This window comes from Centropristis striata, chromosome 16, assembly GCF_030273125.1.
Source record: "Centropristis striata isolate RG_2023a ecotype Rhode Island chromosome 16, C.striata_1.0, whole genome shotgun sequence".
Lineage (NCBI taxonomy): Eukaryota > Metazoa > Chordata > Actinopteri > Perciformes > Serranidae > Centropristis > Centropristis striata.
In genome coordinates, this window is record NC_081532.1 from 24,765,276 (window position 1) to 24,782,263 (window position 16,988).

At 39.0% G+C, this 16,988-nt stretch overlaps 1 protein-coding gene across 3 annotated transcripts in view; it reads left to right on the top strand.

Moving 5' to 3' along the window:
• The first annotated feature begins 6,388 nt into the window (after positions 1–6,388).
• Positions 6,389–16,988, top strand: part of daam1a (dishevelled associated activator of morphogenesis 1a) — a 53,461-nt gene continuing 42,861 nt past the window's right edge. Inside the window, exon 1 of one of the 3 annotated variants that reach the window (XM_059352910.1) lies at positions 6,389–6,461. The gene's annotated coding sequence lies outside the window, so the exon portion shown is untranslated. Of the gene's footprint in view, positions 6,462–9,050; positions 9,257–16,988 lie in introns of those variants that run through there. The other 2 variants (XM_059352909.1, XM_059352908.1) reach the window with 2 other exon arrangements.

Sequence of the window (16,988 nt, forward strand, 5' to 3'; positions counted from 1 at the left end):
AATTAAATATTTTACCATTAAATATTACAGTATATTTTTGTTAGAGATATGGTGTTTAGTACATTTAACAGTGAGAAAAAGCATGCAAAAATGACAGTGATGGCTTGTACATATATTACAGTATATTTTTGTTACAAACATGGTGCCAGAGTACTTTACAGTGGAGTAATGTATTTTTCTAAAAGAAAAATGTAAAAAATACTGTTTTGGCTGATATATACATTTACGATGTTTCATTGTTAGTGAAACTAAATTAGCCCATTTATCATTTTACGGTCTTTTACTGTCATGGTTTGGATTTTCACCGTAAAATTTATAGACATTTTTTACAGTGTATGCACCCGCCTTTCAGAATACCAAAACTCATCATCATGATGAAGGCATGATGAGAGATAAAACTGCGTAGCTGTTTAGACAGAGGCTCTGTCTGTCTATGTGTGTGTTTGTATAGCCTAATCAATACAATCATGTCACCAAAGAACAGGATGAGCAATTATAGAGCAGCAAAGATTTCACAACAGCTTTGGCTCAATAATCACAGTGTGCTCATTCTCAATGGAGATTCTAAGAGTGGTGCCCCGTATTATGAAGCCTGATGGACCCCCTTCCTGAACAGTGGCAAATATTTCTGTACTTTTATTACCCCACGATGAGTATATGGGTATGGGCATGTGTGTGTGTGTGTGTGTGTGTGTGTGTGTGTGTGTGTGGGTGGGTGCCTTTGATCCATGTATTAATGTGTGCAAGTGGCGAAGGGAGAACAGTATAGTGTGCACTGTAAAAAATGTCATGGGTTAATTCAGTTTCAGTTATACAGTTTTTTATTTTTTTGAAAAATACATTACTCCACTGTAAAATACATTGTAATATGTATTTAATTAAATAAATATATACAAGCCATCACTGTAACTTTTGCATTTATTTTTGTAAAAATACTTTTTCTCTCTGTTAAATGTACTAAACACCATATCTCTAACAGAAATATACTGTAATATTTAATGGTAAAAATCTTTAATTTATGCAGCATTTATAAAGTATTTTCTTGTCAATTATACGGCAGAACAGCATTTCTTTTGATGGAAAAACGTTATTTTTTACGGTAAAATATGGAATAAAATGGGAATTTTAAACGTGAAATCAAAAGTGCTAATATAATTTTACCGTAATATTACAAAAAGTTGCACTGTATTTATTACGGTAAAGTTCTAGCAACCACAGCTGCCATTTTTTTTACCGTAAAAACAACTTCTTCTTTTTTTTACAGTGAACTGTATGTATATTTTGTGCAAAGTCTAGATGATTTATTTGAATAAATACCTAAACATTTCAAAACCCTTTTATCTCAAAATCATTGCTTGGTAATATGATGATAAGCAAAACAATAGTGACATCATTACAAAAGTAGAAAAAAATCCTCTTTTCATGCACAATATGACTTAGACCCTGCAGAAGGTTCACATCAGCAGAATGGAGAGCATCCTTAATAGGAAGACAATCAGCAGAATGGAGAGAACAGACAGTTTCTCCTCCGGAGGCTGGAATGTGGAGATGAGCGTCATCAGGCAGAACGGGCTCACCGGTCTGACTGCTTGCTCCACGCTTGGTCTCCACTATGTTTGTTTTGGTAACATTTGGTTTCATCTTTACACCATACAACCTTCCTCTTAACTCTATGGAGTCTTGGGCTTTTTTGTCCATTTTTGAATCCTTTTCATCCTGCCTGTATACACCACTTAAAAATGTTTAAATGCCATGTTTGTTTTTTGTTTTTTTCAGCACAACCTCACCTATATGACCTGATAAAAATTGATTTTTTATTCTGACTTACTGGATCAACATTTTGAACCAAGAAAAACCATCATAAATGTGATCTGATAGTGTGATGATTCTAGTGTGACTCTTTTATTTGTGTCTTGTGTGTTTAGCGTAACAATTTTGGTCATTTTGTGTATTTTGTTGGTCATTTTGTGTCTTTTTTTGGTTATTTTGTGTCTCTTTTTTTGGTCATTTGTATTTTTTTATCCTTCAGTCCAACATAAAATGTGATTTTGAATCTATTTTTTACTTTCAAAACACTATCATGCTCAATAAAGAATTTTAAATGATGCAAATGTGAACAAAGGTTGCAAATATAACATATAAGAGGGTTCCATCCAGTTCTATCATTTTATACTAAATATATTAGAGCTTGTCTCCAGTTTTACTTGGTATATCATCATCAAACTGAAACTGGCCTCATGGAGTTTACAGCCAGAACTTTAGAGGTAAATTTACAGTAGGGCTCCACGCTGCTTTGTTTTCTAGTCTGGATGTGATGAAGAAGTCTGGATTTGGAGCTTTTGGAGACTCCAAAGGGTTAATCATACATGACAGGTACTGGTCATGGTAATGTTACATGAAACGTCTCCACAGGGTACTTTGGTCTCTTGTGTCACAATAAAGCAGGCTTGTGATATAGATGTAGGCTACTAAATGGTGAATTTCTTTTAAATTACTTTTTCAGCAGGCTTCAAACTACTTCACTTCTACTTTTCTGAATTGACCTGTCTCCCAGTGTATTTACTCTTGAACATGTGTAAAAATGTGTAAAAATCCACACTGCGGTGGATTTTTTGTTTTCAGCAAAAAAAAGAAGTTTCAGATATATATTTTACCAGATCTCATTTCTGAAAAAAAAACTAAATTAGGAGTAGAATGTGATTTTCAATTTAATTATGTTTTATTAAATTCAGTTTAATTTTATTATTATTTATTATTATTATATTTATTTTATTTTATTTCATTATGTTGATACAACCCTAAATCACATATTACAAATTTGCCTAAGAGGCCTTTACAATCTGTACAGTGTTTGACCTTTGAGTCTTGCTGAACCCCTTCCCCAAAAACCTTTGATGTGGGGAGAAAAAAGAAGAAACCTCAAGGAGAGCAACTCCACTCCCAGGACAGACAGATTTTGTTTGTACAGAATAACAAACATAATCAAAACTACAGTGGAATGGTAAATGGACCTGTGAAGGAAATTTAGTGTCTCCTGCATGGTGGGACATGAAGTAGGCGGCGACCTACTTGGTATTCAAGACACAAAGCCTTCTGGGAACTCACTCTTTGAACTCTTCTAACACCATGACTGAGGGGAACGTGTTGACCAGTGGGCTCTGTCCTGATGTGATGTATAGGGCAGGAAGATAGGGCCGCATTGAGTCTTGCTGAAGAATCAATGTTGGGAAATACAACAAATATAAGTCGAGCGGTGTATGGGGCTTTGTTGTACTGTAAAAGAGCCATTCGAAATTGTACGGTGTATGGAATACGAATGTGCTAATAAAACTTGCTGAACAGAGTATTTAGTGCTTTGTGTTTGGCCAGCTCACCCATTAACTTAGTGCAGTTGTCAAAACTGCCATGACAGACCACTCAAAGCACTTTACACTACAGACACACACACATTCATACTGGTGGCAACTGCCACCATTGGGAATTCATTCACACACCGATGAACGCAGCATCGGGAGCAATCTGGGGTCCAGTATCTTGCTCAAGGATACTTTGACATGTAGGCTGCCATGGTCAGTGATCGACCCACGACTTTCGCTTCAGTGGTGACCGCTCTACCAAGTGAGCCACAGCCAATACATAGGAAATGAGGGGCAGATGGAAGGAGAGATAGATGGAGAAGAGGGGGACCGAGATGCATAGTGACAACAATTTTAGGAGTTATGTAACTGTTTTATGATTACGATAAGTTCCAGACCAGTCAATCTGTAATTCATTTACCCCACCACTGAAAATGTAAATGCGTGTTTGGAAGCAGGCCTTTGAATACAATCAGAAGTAGGTTTTTGACCTTTTTTTAAGCAGTAATTGGACAAAATAAATGAAAAAAATTTGACTGAAGTATTTTCAGTAAGAAATGTTTAAAAAGAAATGAACGTGAGATTAGAGCAGGGATCGGCAACCTTTACTAATAAAAGAGCCATTGTTGACCAAAATAAGATAAAAAAACAGTCGGAATGGAGCTGCAAACCTTATTTTGAGCCTTAGAATGAAGATAAAACAGCCTATTAAGTCTAAATTAGTCTACCAACATTACTAATAGGACATAATGAGCATTTATTCAAATGTTTTTGTCAGAATACAGCAAGGACCAAATTGTAAATCAGAGGCTGGAAACCGAAGAAATATCTCATATCAGGAGATTTGGAATCAAAAGCTTCCCTAGCGATGGGAAATTCATAACAAGACTTGAAGTTGGCAAAATTTAGTGGTGACAGCGCCGGGCCGTAGACTTTTATAAGCTATGAAGCTATATATGAAGCACATTGTAGTTGACTAAAATGTTTTGAAACATTTTCAATGGCATAAATCACCAACACATTTTTATAATTGAGGAATACAAATTGTTTTGGGCCTACATCAATAATAAATTACATTTAAAATGTAAAGAAATAAACATTTTCCACCCGCCTCTCCTCAGTATATTGGAGACACTGGCGTAACAGTTTATTTTGGTCGGTCTGAAGATCATCTTTTTGTATTTTTGGTTTCTGTCTTCTTTTTGTCTGCTGTGTAATTTATTTTCTGTATTGTTCCTGTTTTTAATATCTGTCTCCTATGGACCCTGAGTCTTGAATAAAATTTGATTGATTGATTGATTTTGTATGATTTTTTTTGTTACCACCCCACATTGTAAAAAATATCTGTAGATTTTACGGTGAAAAACTGCTAAACCATGACAGTAAAAGACCGTAAAATGATAAATGGGTTAATTCAGTTTCAGTAACAATGAAACACCGTAAATGTATATATCAGCCAAAACAATATTTTTTACAGTTTTGTTTTGGGGAAAATACATTACTCCAGTGTAAAATACACTGTAATATGTAATTAATGTAATATATATACAAGCCGCCACTGTCATTTTTGCATTTATCTTTTGTAAAAAGTACTTTGTCTCACTGTTAAATGTACTAAACACCATATCGCTAACAAAAATATACTGTAATATTTAATGTTAAAATCTTTAATTTATGCATTTTCATTTATAAAGTATTTGCTTGTCAATTATTTGGCAAAACAGTGTTTCTTTTGATGGAAAAACCTTTTATTTATACAGTAAAAAATGGAATAAAATGGCAATCTTAAACGTGAAATCAACAGTGCCAATATCTTTTTACCGTAACATTAAAAAAAGTTCTACCGTATTTATTACGGTAAAGTTCTGGCAACCACAGCTGCCGTTTTTTTACCGTAAAAACAACAGGTTTTTTTTTTACAGTGCAGGGAGCCACTGCAGACGGTCTGAAGAGCCACAGGTTGCCTACCCCTGGATTAGGGCAAAACATTTCAGGGCACCTAAAATATAACTTGCAAAACCTGATAAAAGCCATTTTAAAAATGTATAATAGTTTCACTAAAACTCCTTTGATTGCACATTAATACAAAACAATAAAAACATGATTAACATGATTTAGAAAAAAAATAATACAATGGAGATATTCGTTTTGGCAATTAGTTTGTTTTCACTTCAGAGACAGAGGTTTCTAATTCCAATCATTTCCTCACTGACGGTCTGTTCTCATCACAGGATCACTATGTTGATTAGAGAGCAGATAGCAGAGCAGTAATGAGGCCAGGAAGAGTTAGTGAGACTGTTGGTGAAGGGCTGTGAACCACTGTACATCTAATTATTTATAATCTGCTGAAATCTCCTCATTATCTGACATGATGAGACACTGTAGAGATATTAGCTGAGAGACTGTCACACACACACACACACACAAACACACACACACACACACACACACAAAGCAGTGGGTGAGGTCTGGGTGTGACTGTCTCCAGCAGGAATGCAGTAGTGTGTGTTTTGAACCCTTCACATACTGTACACTCTCACCCAGGCTGATCTGTCAGTTTCTGCCTGACACTCACTGATCAACTCTCATGGACAGAACGGGGAAAAGAATACAAAGAAAAGGAAGAATACAAAGACAGGAGCAGGTGTTTTATGGATAGATGAAGCAAATGAAAGAGGATTTATATTTTCATTTGCAACTTTCTTCCAAACTTGAAGGGAATCTCTGGATCAGCTCTAGGTGACTTTTTTCTCTTGTGGATTTTGTATTACCTACTTTATAACTGAACAAACATCTTGTGGATTATGATTACAGACTCCATTTGATTTTTTTTTTTTTAATATCCTAAAAAGTTAAATCTGTGAGTTGAAGCTTCATTTTAGCACAACTTACTGACTTTTATTCCCTTTTGTCATATTCTCTTCATCTCTTTCTTTGGATTGAATACAACATGTAAAATATATTCTGAGAAGAATTGAAGCGTTTATTGATACCAGCTGTAAATATTGTTGGAATGACGATGTTCACCTGACATCTGTCTGCTGCTACACACTGCGGGAGCTGATCATGGTATCTCACTTCATCACATAGAAGTGGTCCACAAAGGTAAGAAACCCATGATGATACCCACACTCTATGTAGAGGCCTGTGACCTCATAGGCTTCATTAGTCCAAATTCCTTAAACGAAACACCGGTTAAAACCTCCAAATAGTCTGTCATTTGTATCTTATTGTACCAATGTTGTACCTGTAGTACAGTCACAGGCTCCCACTGGTAGCCTACATTACTGTAAGCACAGCGAGAGAGAGCAAGACTGTAGGGTAAGTATGTTTTTCTTTTAGTATTTTTTAAAATTGTGCTAGAAAACCAAACTTAAAGCAAACATTTGTGTGAACTGACCCGACAAATAAGGCTAGTTATGGTATAACATATACCATACAATTGCAATGTGTATTTTGTGTCCTCTGTTGTTTGTCATAGCTATATTAGCTGTGTTTCCATTAAAATCAGCTCTAAAGTTTAGCTGACTAAATAACTAATTAATTAATTAAGTTTAATTATTCAAGTCAAGTGAAATTTATTTATATAGCACATTTCATACAGCAGGCGTAAACTCAATGTGCTTAAAGTAAAAATCATACATGACAAAAATATACAATATAAATACACTAAACATTGGATTAACATTTTAAATAAAACAGATAAAATACACCATAAAATAATGTGACATACATAAAAACCAAAACATAAGAGGTAGTGGTATTATCAATGTTAATAGAAACAACAATAGTACTGCTAATGAACTATTTTTCGAAAAAAAAGACCACCACCCCAAGCGAGCATAAAAACTGCTATGTGCATTTTCGAAACTTTTTTATTTTTGATGTTTCCATCATTGTTTACTCATGCCAATCTTCAAAATGTGCAAATGAGAGACCGCATTGTTGTGATGGTGATTATTTAAATATATGTGTGTTCTGGTCATTTGAGCATGATTAAACATGCCGCCTTTAATATGGCTATAAAAAAGCCTGTTAGCCTAACCTGTTAGAGGGTAATTCAGTGTTTTACAGATGTACTCTCTAGGTTGTTTATTCATACTTTGTCATTTTGGAAGATGGATTTGTTCATAACATACAGCATTTGCAGCAGACAATCTCCACCTCTGGGCATCACCCTGCATTATCCACAGGTGCTCCTGCACAAATGCAGTGTGCATTACAATGTGACATAAGCCGTGTTTCCACTAGGGGGGGAAAGTGTCCACTGGGAAAGTCTCAGGCCACACCCTCTCAAAAGTCCACTCACTCTGTGTGTCTCCACTACCAGTTAGCCCCCAAAGGGATTTAGAGACTCTGGAGGTGACGTATGGTTTTCACCGTCGCTAACTGTGCACAACGTCAGCAGCTGAAAGCAGCATGGCTAATTATGCACAGAGTCTCCGCTGATCAAAAATAGTGATCGTTAATTAACCGGCATCACTAACTGTGCACAGAGTGTCTGGTGCTTGTTGTAAACAAACAGAGATCACTAAGTGAACACCTCCTGCAGCAGCAGCACATACACACTGTACTGCTACAGAGCTAACTGTTAGCCTATTAGCAATTTGCAGACTGGACGGTAAGGGTTTAACATCCCCTCTGGCTCTGTGACTGCAGCTGGGAGAGACTGCTGCAGGAGGACTGTGCCACTTCGGCTCCTTCTTACTCTTGTTAACGAGCCACGGGGCCGGCAGCTTGTTCAGAAGAGTAAGAAGGAGTCTCCAGAAGTCTCCAAGAACACCAGAAGAAGTCGCTGGATTTGTCACCAGTCGTTTTTTTTTTTTTTTTAAATAGTCGCTAAGGAGGTCTAAAAAGTCGCTAAATACACAAGTTGGGAACACTGCTTCGCCGGCTTTCACAAATGCCACAAACGCGTGTTGTTGTGGCGTCCAGTACTACGTCACATCCAGCTTAGCATTTAATCCAATCAGCAACCAGACTTTTTTTAGGGGAGAAAAAAAGCCCTGTGGAAGGGCCAAAAAAAGTCTGTGAGACCCGCCTCATTCCAGGTATTGGGCTGTAGTGGAAACACCCTATTAAGATACTGTCAACTGTTTGAGTTGTCAATTCTATGTTACGAATAACAACAATACAGTAAACATGTCCGTACAGTTTATATCATATTCTGTTGCTACGATTTTGTGTTTGTGATAACTTTTTTAGCATTCCACTAACAGGGAAGAAGAGCTCCATGCACGTCAAAAAATAATAAAACTGATACAACGTCGAATGGTCAACCGTAAGAGAAACAAGTTTTAGTCGAAAAGAAATTGCATATTTCAACGGACTTAAATACAAACGGACAATGGGTTGCCACCTGATGTTGTAACAGCATCATGTGGCCTGGAAATGCCATTACACTGCCCACAAACATAAGATAGTCGGTTAACTTGAGCATACAATTACAAGGCGCTCATCAAAAGCTTAGAATTTTTTCCCCAGCAGCACAACTGTGTATTAAGCTGGCAGCTAACTGAAATGTGAGGTAAGAAACAGCACAGCCAATGTACACTGACTTGCATGCTCAAGTCACCCACTTTAAGGCAGTTGGCATCTGCGAGCTACGCCTGAGAAAGAGCTATACTCGCGCTGTTGTTATTTGGTTTCCATGACTTAGCGAGTTATTGACATCCTGTCACTGCTCCAGCTGCTCACATTCATTTTGGAGAGAGAGCGTACAGCCATTTGTTTGAGTTCAGTGGAGCAGCCAGCTCTGAAGATTTCTGTAAGTGTGACATCATGTTATTTCATAAAAGTTTGGAGCAGCTACGGCACACTGCTAAAGTTTTTTCAGGGCCAGAAAGCCTGATGAAAAGAGAGCAGAGTACCAGCGGCTTGTGAGAAGTGCTGGCGTACCGGTGAGTACTGGCCAGCTTTGAGTACTGCTACTACTAACTACCGTGTTCAGCTGTTTTGTAAAATTGCTGAGCCTCTATATTTTTTGAACTCTATATTTGTGAATTGTTTTTAAAGATTTACATCTTCAGGCTTGAGCTGAGAGCCACAGACAGCGTATGAAAGTCAGAAAGTATTGAGAGATGGAGCGACAGATTGTAGCTTTTGGTCTTTTCATTGGATTTGTTGGCAGTAAAAAAAATAATGCAAGCAAACATTTACTGACTGAACTGTCCTTGAGTGACACACTGAATCCCCACCTACTCCAGGACTGCTGTTCTGTTGCTGACACTGACCTTTGACATCTGTGTGGAAGCGAGGCTAGAGAAAACACAGTTTCCCTCCAGAGGTCGATAAAGTATTGATTAAACCCTGCGAACTCTGAGTTGACTGATTCATCTGAGCATCAGGATGAATAATAACCCTGTCATTAATCTATACACAACATGACCACACACACATTGATCATCATTAGAGTCCTGCAGCAACCATTGACATGCTTACTTTAACACAGTGACATGACTGAGGCAAGGACACTGACAGTGTACACTGTTTATAACAACAAAACATGCATAGACATCAAATGTAAGAGTGCCAGCACACACTATTCATTTGTGTATTTATTGTTTGTGTTGATGTCAGCCAGTCAGTTAGTTGATCTGTCCTTTGATGCATGGAAAATACGGTATGTTTCATGAAAATAGTTGGGATGTTGTGATCCCCAGCGGATCAATTTCACTGACCTTTTTCTTTATTAACAGCCTCAGGCAAAACATTGTACTGCAGTAATATCCAGTAGTGGATTGTAGTTAAGTACATTCACTCTGCCACCTTATACATCCTGTATATAGTCAACTTATGAAGACTGTAAGATTAATTTAATAATAATAATAATAATAATAATAATAATACATTTTATTTATAGAGCACTTTACAAGGTACTCAAAGACGCTTTACAGTTAAAACACAGTAAAAATACAATTACAAATATAAACAAATAATTAAAATCAGCAACATTGCTCATACATTAAAAGCAGTTTTCGAGCAGTGTGAGCAGTCAATTATATTTTTTGGGAGAGAGTTCCAGAGGGAGGGGGCGGCGATAGAAAAGGCTCTGTCGCCCCAGGTTCGGAGTTTGGTCCTGATGGGAGGGGCAAGGAGATTAGCTTCAGAGGAACGGAGGCTGCGGGAAGGGGCCTGGTGATGGAGGAGGTCAGGGAGGTAGGAGAGGGCCTGGTGGTGGAGGAGGTCAGTGAGGTCGGAGGGGGCCTGGTGATGAAGGAGGTCAGTGAGGTAGGAGGGGGCCTGGTGATGGAGGAGGTCAGTGAGGTAGGAGGGGGCCTGGTGATGGAGGAGGTCAGGGAGGTAGGAGGGGGCCTGGTGATGGAGGAGGTCAGGGAGGTCGGAGGGGGTCTGGTGATGGAGGAGCTCAGTGAGGTAGGAGGGGGCCTGGTGATGGAGGAGCTCAGTGAGGTAGGAGGGGGCCTGGTGATGGAGGAGGTGAGTGAGGTAGGAGGGGGCCTGGTGATGGAGGAGCTCAGTGAGGTAGGAGGGGGCCTGGTGATGGAGGCTTTGTGGGTGAGGAAGAGGGTTTTGAAGTGGATGCGTTGTTGGATAGGTAACCAGTGGAGGTTACAGTGGCAGCAGAGTTCTGAATGTACTGGAGTTTGTTGAGTAGTTTAGTGGGTATCCTGTACAGCAGCCATTCTCAACCTTGGGGTCGCAAGATGATTTCTGGGGGTCGCCAAATCATTTTGGAAAAAATATAAATGCACAAAATTAATATTAAATGGCATAATTTCAGACAGGGAGATGTTTTAGTTGTTGTCTGCTTCATTATTTGTCCAAAATTTGTCGAGTTGAGTTTGTATGATCTGAACTGTGAGATTCTGTTCAGTGAGCACAGCGGGAAAAAACAAAAAGAAAAAAACTGGCGCGTTGTTGCTTTACCGCAGCTGCAGTTTGCTAGCAGCTATAACTGATGCTGGAAAAATGGAGCGATGGCCGCAAAGAAAAGCTCCAGACTGGGTCAGCAGCAGCAGCAGCAGGGTTCCCAAGGTTGACCAACAGAAAGCCTAACGGGACCACCACCCTAGAAATGGAGGGCAGTGGGGCGACAGCGGCTAGGCCCCATAAATACCAGCCGGACTTGAAGTATGGCTTTTCGTGCACGACAAAAAACAACACAGAATATCCACAGTGTGTCATTTGCTCAGAAGTGCTGGCAAACGAAAGCTTGAAACCAGTAAAACGAAAGAGACAAGAGTGGGTGGATGGGGCCACGGACAACATGCATGTTAAATTGGGGGTCGCGACTCAAAAAGGATGAGCAGTAATCTAGTCTGGAGGTGACAAAGGTGTGGATCAGTGTTTCAGCGGCAGGGAAGGAGAGTGATGAACGGAGACGGGCAATGTCTTTCAGGTGAAAAAAGGCAGTTCTGGTGATATGGGATATGTGTTGCTCGAAGGAGAGGTTGTTGTCAAAAATGACTCCAAGGTGGCGGATATGGGGGGACAGGAACAAAGTGGAGTTGTTGAACGTGATGCTGAAGTTGTCAGTGGTTTTGGTGCAGGATTTTGGACCAGTGAGTATTATGTCTGATTTGTTACAGTTTAGTTGTAGGAAGTTTTCTTGCATCCAAGTTTAAATATTGGTGAGGCAGTTGGTCAATGTGGAGTGGGTAGCAGAGAGAATGTGTGGAGAATAAACAGGAGGGGACCAAGCACCGAACCCTGGGGGACGCCTTTTGGAGACAGGAGCAGTGGAGGAGGTGTAGTTGTTGATGTGGATGAATTGCTGTCTGTTTGGGAGGTATGATTATATTCAGGAGAGGGTGGTGTCGGCGATGTGGAGAGTGGACTCCAGTCGGGAGAGGAGAATGGTGTGGTTAATGGTGGAGTTGTCGAACGTGATGCTGAAGTTTTCAATGGTTTTGGTGCAGGATTTTGGGCCAATGAGTATTATGTCTGATTTGTTACAGTTTAGTTGTAGGAAGTTTTCTTACATCCAGGTTTTAATATCGTTGAGGCAGTTGGTCAGCGTGGAGTGGGTAGCATTGGAGATGGTTTTGGTGGAGATGAAGAGTTAGATGTCGTCGGCGTAACAGTGAAAGCGGAGGCCATGTCGACGTATGATGTCAAAGATGATTTAAAAGCGGTTTGGATTATTTTTTTTTCAAACTACTGTTCCTGAGTTCAAAATGAAAGTAGTTACAGTAATAATAATGAATTCAAATGAAATATAACAATAGCATGAGCAAGAGCCATCATGCTGGACAAGGAGCACTTTTACTTCAAGCTGCTTACCAATTATCACCTATTATCCACTCAGCTCTACTGGCTTCTACAGCTTCTTTCAGCTCTTTGTTGTTGTGTTTTTACAGCCTTACAGACACTTGACAGACTGGTTCAGTCTCACTCTTAACAACCTGGTTTACAGCTGTTTTCAGTGAGAAAGCTCTGGTAAAGCCACTCTACCTGCTCAGGTAATTACTCAAACAAAACATTGGCTAAGTGTTGCTCTGTGCGTGCGCTATCTGGTAGGTTTTAATTCTGTTGTACAGCTCCACAGCAAATTAGGGGAGGTTGATTTTGTACGTAAATAGTTTTATTGCTTAATTCCAATGGTTCCACTACGAACCATTATCCTTATAGTTAAACATTTTATTTTATTTTTGTATGAAGCCTTTTTTTCTAATCTGCTCTTGTTTGCAAGGGCGCAGATAGTGTGTACGTCAGGGGGGTTCTGACGTACACAGATTCGAATGACCCTCAATCCGTCCCCCTCACCCTCAAAAGACAAGTTCTAATTTACTGCTTTGCAACAACTCACATAAAACAGTCAGATCAAAGACGGACAATCATTTTATTGAGCTGGGCAGGCTGCCTGCGTCGTCAGAGATTCTAATCTAAAAGTTACCCGGTCTCTCTGGCGTTTACGTCTCGAGCCTGGTTTCCATGGTTACCCAGAGCGCGTATGACAGGCATCAGTGGGACAGCCCCACTGATGCATGCCCTAGGCCCTAATGGTGCATGTAAGTTGTTACAGGTTGAATCATGAGAAAAACGAACTTTAGAGCTAGACAAATGCCACTGCAGTGGCGCTATGTGATCAATTTACTATGAACAGTAATTTTAATTACTACTTTTTTGAAACTTCGTCCCCCCCAGTTTCAAAATCCTATCTGCGCCCCTGCTTGTTTGCCCTGTGTAATTAATTAATTAATTAATGATCATTAATTAATTGTCCTTCTAATCATCAAAATGTCATTAATTTATTAAATAATTACATTTTGATGATTGGAACAACTTTATACATAGTGCAGAGCTGCATCTCAAATCTTTAGGTTACCAGTTTTCAGATAGTATAGCGTACACCACTTATATGGCATCCACGGTTGACCTGCTTTCTCCTCCTAAAGGCCCACTGCCCACCACCCCCAATTATCTATTAAAGGGGACATAATTGTCAGGCCGGGCTCAAGGCAGGACTCCGATGCAGAGCAGGTGTACTTAAAGTCTCTTTATTCAAGAAGGCAGCAGAGATAATTCTCACAGAGTGAAAAACAAAGGGCTATAAAACTCCTGAATCTGAGCTGAGAAACTAACAAAGAAAAGTCGCTCCAAATGAGGAATAGCACTGAAAGCCTATCTACACTAATAAATCCTAATCTAAGAAACAGGGAATAATATCTAATCTCTCAAAGGGGAAAACTAACACACAAAAAAACTAAAGGCACTCCAAAAGGGAGGGCCCAAACCTGATAGGGAAAATAAAAGAATCTTCAAAACACTACGATAAACCTGGAAATGGACTAAAGGGGAGGGGGGGTAGACATGAACACAAAATCACTCCAAAGGAAGGAAAAGGGAAAAGGCTGACTAGAAAAACTATAAAACTCAAACTAGCGATACGCTATTAAATTACAAAGGAAAAATCACTCTTGCGAGGAAACTCAAAAGGCGAGCTGAGGCTGAGGCAAGAACGAGATAACAGGCTGGTATGGTGACGAGATCAAACACACTGGACCAAGACAAGGGAAAACACAGACTATTGGAACACATGGAGGGAAGGGAGCACCAGGTGAACACAGACTATTGGAACACATGGAGGGAAGGGAGCACCAGGTGAACACAGACTATTGGAACACATGGAGGGAAGGGAGCACCAGGTGAACACAATCTGTAATTAGGGGAGACAATCAGACAGATGACACACGGGGAAGGGCAAGTGACCTGAAACGAGAGGAGCGTTACGATTTCAAAATAAAACAGGAAATAACAAGACTAGGACACATAATAAAACACAACCTCACCGCGATGTGACAATAATGCTAAGGTGTTGTACAAGAATTACAAATAATAAAATATATATACCACAGAATATATTATGAAAACTGTAACATAGCACACAATATTAGGTGTAGTGTAGAGTATGACCACATCCACACATCACCACAACAAATCACATTAGGTTCAATAAAGACCTACAATGTGTCTCCGCGAAATTATGAATAGAAAAAACATTTTTTTGCCACTTTATACCATCAGTACTAGCTTTGTGTGAGGACCTGAGTATGTAGCTGTTATTCATAGCTACAATGAAACTATTGTTCATCGCCAAACATACCAAAGTGCTGTTTCTTTCATAAATCAAAGTCTTACATAGATGATGAAACACAGGACTGTGATGGAAGTGCGCCCAGCCACACCTCATGACTCAGATGAACAACAACTATTCCAACTGTGGCTTATGAATCACACCCAGATAAATGTGTGTGTGTGTGTGTGTGTGTGTGTGTGTGTGTGTGTGTGTGTAGGTGTCTAATTATGTTTGTGTTGATGAGCAGGAGAGTGTTTGTACAGCATGCACAGTGTCAGAGACTGTTTGTGGGTGTGCAAGTGCATAAATATTTTTGCTGATTGTATGCATGGATGTTTCAGAGGAAGGAAGCATTTAACAGCTGAGTGTGCAAGATGACACTAATTATAATAATAATACATGGGTGTTAGTTCAAGTGCTGCATTCTGTTGTTGGAGATCTGATTACTCATCAAACCATCAAGTCAGAAGCTTCAGAGTAATCTTGTCAGAGTTCATCTCCGCCTGCAAAACTAAACTTATCAATATACTAACTGACTACTACTGAAAACATTATTCACATCTCCTTCTACACGTTTAATGTGACATGTAGGTGAGGTTGAACTGAAAAAAAACGATGTCAACATAGCATTGTAAACATTTTTGTATATACAGGCAGAATGAAAAGAATTCAAAAGCGGACACAATAGCCCAAGACTCCAAAGCGCATGGAAAATAATAACTCTAGATTAAATGTAAAGGAGGTGTTTAAGTTTTGCTCACTTTTATTTTCTTCAACCCCACAGACATGGTATTTATATTTCAGCCTGTATACAGCGCACACTTTATGAGTTATTAAGAGTCTATGGCATGAAGTGGCCAGCCATCAATTAGATTGAATAGGTAGATAGAATAAAAAACGATTTATAAATGATGCCAAAGAATGTCTCTCAAACTGATTTTGGAAATACTTTGTGATGTTGTTTCATTAGATCAGTGGTTCTCAACCTTTTTTCAGTGATGTTCCCCCTGTGAAATATTTTTTCAGCCAAGTACCCCCTAACCAGGGCAAAGCATTGTTGGTTGAAATAAAATAAAAAAAGACTTAAAAACAGAGCGCTGTGCCATCAGTGTCTGATTTATTAAACTGTGGAACTGATAAACACATAAAAAAATTCAAACATTTGAAAAAAAAATATTTCAAACATTTTAAATGTTAATAATCCATGACTAAATGTATTGCAAATATTTCTCATCACTAAAATGTAGTGATTAGGGCCATGGGGCAATCGCCCCAAGCACTGGTCCCATACAGCAATAGCTGTAGGGACCAGTGCCAGATCGCTTTAACAAAGCTATTTTTTCATTTTTCTTAAAAAAAAACATATGGAGACATTCAGGAAGAACTCAGGACACTCAAAGTGAAGTCAGATCAATGATAGATATTATGGTATGGCTGTCACTGTTCAGGAACATTCAGGTGGCAGTTAATTCTGTTGATTGCTTTGATCTGATTGTCTTTGAACTTTGATCTGATTACAGTTACAGATACACGCACACACACATGCACGTAAGCGTGCACACTCCTCAAGATACACATGCTTCAAGCACACACACACTCACACAGGTAACTTTATGCGATTTTTGTTACACACACACACACACACACAAATGCGCGCGTAAGTGCGCACAGTCCTCCAGATACATATGTTTCACACACACACACACACACACACACACACACAAACACACACACACACACACATTTTGAGGTTAAAGGGCATAGGTTGCTGTATAAATAAATACTTTGTATTTGTCCTTGTATATAATATAATATATGTATATATATAATATCTGAAATCTCTGAAGAATCTCATCATAGTGTACACACACCGGCAGTAGCCCCCATGGCCCTTTCAGAATTTCCCCAGGGGAAATTTTCTAGTTCAAACTAATGTAGTAAAAACAGTGAGCATATAACCATTTAAAACTATAACTGCTACGCTTCAACCACGACACCATCTTTGAGTTTTCAGGTGATTGACAGGTGATGCCAGGTGATTGACAGGTTGGGTCCAACCATCCTGGTATGGGGGACACTCTGGGTTTTTAGGG